The sequence below is a fragment of the Balaenoptera ricei genome, chromosome 3 (genome assembly GCF_028023285.1).
Source record: "Balaenoptera ricei isolate mBalRic1 chromosome 3, mBalRic1.hap2, whole genome shotgun sequence".
In the NCBI taxonomy this organism is placed as follows: domain Eukaryota; kingdom Metazoa; phylum Chordata; class Mammalia; order Artiodactyla; family Balaenopteridae; genus Balaenoptera; species Balaenoptera ricei.
The window spans coordinates 22,390,049-22,393,015 of NC_082641.1; the positions used below are offsets into that span (position 1 = coordinate 22,390,049).

The 2,967-nt window shown below is 38.7% G+C and overlaps 1 pseudogene; it reads right to left on the minus strand.

The window, feature by feature from the left end:
- Window positions 1-549: 549 nt before the first annotated feature.
- On the minus strand, window positions 550-2,761 carry LOC132362839 (tigger transposable element-derived protein 1-like; annotated as a pseudogene).
- Window positions 2,762-2,967: the final 206 nt, after the last annotated feature.

Below are 2,967 nucleotides of genomic sequence, written 5' to 3' on the forward strand. Positions count from 1 at the left end.
CAATGCTGAGCTAATCCAAACATGAAAACTGATATGTCCACTGAATTTAGTAATATGGAAGTCAATGGTAAATTTATGGATAAAAATTTAGGTTCATTGATGTGTAATGATATGTCAATAAGAGTTGCGAAAGAGAAATCATGAGTACAGAACTTTAGAGAAAAGAAATGAGCTAGTAGCAGAGTACAGGAGTATGGGGGAAAAAGAGATACTTTGTTATTGCCCTGTGTGTGTGTCATTTTGTTCTTTATTTTAATGGTAAAGACTAGAACTCACTCCAACATGTGGATGCAGTTGAACTGTAAATGCAAGGTGTTGAAAATACATTTAAGTGAGGATACAGGCATACCTGGGAAATATTGTGGGTTTGGTTCCAGACCACCATGAGAAAGCAAATATCATAATAAAGTGAATCACATGAATGTTTTGGTTTCCCAGTGTGCATAAAAGTTATTTTTACACTATCCAGTAGTCTAATAAGTGTGCAATAGCATTATGTTCAAAAAATGCACATGCCTTAATTTGAAAATACTTTATTGCTAAAATATGCTAACCATAATCTGAGCCTTTAGCAAGTTGTCATCTTTTTGCCGGTGGAAAGTGTTGCCTCAATGTTGATGGCTGTTGACTGTTCAGGGCGGTGGCTGCTGAAGGTTGGGATGGCTGTAGCAATTTCTTAAAATAAGATAACAATGAACTTTGCCACAACCCTTTACTCTTCCTTTCACGAAAGATTTCTCTGTAGCAGTCAATGCTGTTTGATAGCATTTTATTCACACTACAACTTCTTTCAAAATTGGAGTCAATCCTCTCAAAAACTGCCACTGCTTTCTCAACTAAGTTTATGTAATATTCTAAATCATTTGTTGTCATCTTAACAGTCTTCATGGCATCTTCATCACAAGTAGATTTCATCTCAAGAAACCACTTTCTTTGCTCATCCATAGGAAGCAACTCCTCAGCCGTTCAAGTTGTATCATGAGATGGCAGCAATTCAGTTTCATCTTCAGGCTCCACTTCTAATCCTAGTTCTTTTGCTATTTCCACCACATCTGCAGTTACTTCCTTCACTGAAGTCTTGAATCCCTCAAAGTCAATCATGAGGTTTGGAATCAACTCCTTCCAAACTCCTGTTAATATTGATGTTTTGAATTCTTCCCATGAATCACAAATGTTCTTAATGGTATCTAGAATGGTCACGCCTTTCATTAAGGTTTTCAATTGACTTTGCCCAGATCCGTCAGAGGAATCACTATCTATGGCAGCCTTAGTCAAATTTACTCCTTGATCCATGGGCTGCAGAATGGATGTTGTGTTAGCAAGCATAAAAACAATGTTATCCTCCTTGTATCGACACATCTCCATCAGAACTCTTGGGTGACCAGGTGCATTGTCAATGAGCACTAATATTTTGCAAGAGATTATTTTTTCTGAGCAGGAGTTCTCAGCAGTGGGCTTAAAATATTCAGCAAACCATGTTATAAATAAATGTACTGTCATCCAGGTTTTGTTGTTCCATTTATAGTCCAGAGGCAGAGTAGATTTAGTATAATTTACTAAGGGCCCTAGGATTTCTGGAATGATGAATGAGCACTAGCTTCAACTTAAAGACACCAACTGCAGTAATCCCTAATAAGAGAGTCAGCCTGTCCTTTGAAGCTTTGAAACCAGGCACTGACTCCTCATCTCCAGCTATGAAAGTCCTAGATGGCATCTTTTTCCAATAGAAGACTATTTTGTCTACATTGAAAATCTTTTGTTTAGCATAGCCACCTTTTTAATTATCTTATCTAGATCTTCTGGATAACTTGCAGCAGCTTCTACATCAGCGCTTGCTACTTCACCTTGCACTTTGAAGTTATGGGATGGCTTCTTTCCTTAAATCTCATGAACCAACCTCTGCTAGCTTCAAACTCTCAGCGTTCATAGAATTGAAGAGAGTTAAGGCTTTGCTCTGGATGAGGCTTTGGCTTAAGGAAATGTGGCTGGCCTGATCTTCTATCCGGACCACTAAAACATTCTCCATACCAGCAATAAGGCGGTTTCATTTTCCTATCATTTGTGTGTTCACTGGAGTAGTGTTACTGAGTCCAAGCTCACTCTGCTTGCTGCACGACAGGCCAATAAATCCGAGACGAGGTGTTGAGGCAAGGAATATGACTTTATTCGGAAAGCCAGCAGACCGAGAAGATGGCAGACTAAAGTCTCAAAATAACCATCTTATCGGGGTTTGGATGCCAGTTTCTTTTATAGCACAGAGATGGGGAGGAGATGGGGAAGTAAAGTAAAAAGGCTATAAGTTTTGCAAATATCCCCTGAATGGTCAGCCTCAGGGAGGGGATGTGTTAAAAAAAATTCTTCTTTCCTGTAGTCATCTGCAGGTGGAACAGGGTCTGGATGTTTCCCTGAACAAAGGCACTTTGGTTTAACATTCAGGCAGAGGGGCAGGGTTCCCTGAGGCAGGCCATTATGTATAGACAGTATCTTTTTAGTGAACAAAAGCAGTGGAAAGCAAAGGTTAAAGTAAAAGAAACAGATCCAACATGTAGTCTGATTTGGCTCTTCCCTGTTACAGTAGCACTTTTAATTTCCTTCAGAAACATTTTCTTTGCATTCACAACTAGGCTAAATACTTGGTGCAAGAAGCCCAGCCTATCTCAGCTTTCAACATGCCTTCCTCACTAGGATTAAATATTTCTAGCTTTTGATTTAAAGTGCAAGAACTGCAACTCTTTCTTTCACTTGAACACTTAGAGTCCATTGTAGGATTATTAATTACCTAATTTTTTTTTAATTACCTAATTTTAATATTATTATTTCTCAGGGAATAGGGAGGTCCAAATAGGAGGAACAACCAGTTGGTGGAGCAGGCAGAACACATGTAACATTTATCAATTGTTTGCCTTCTTATATGGGCATGGTTTGTGGTGCCCAAAAACAAGTATAATAGTAACCTCAAAGTTCACT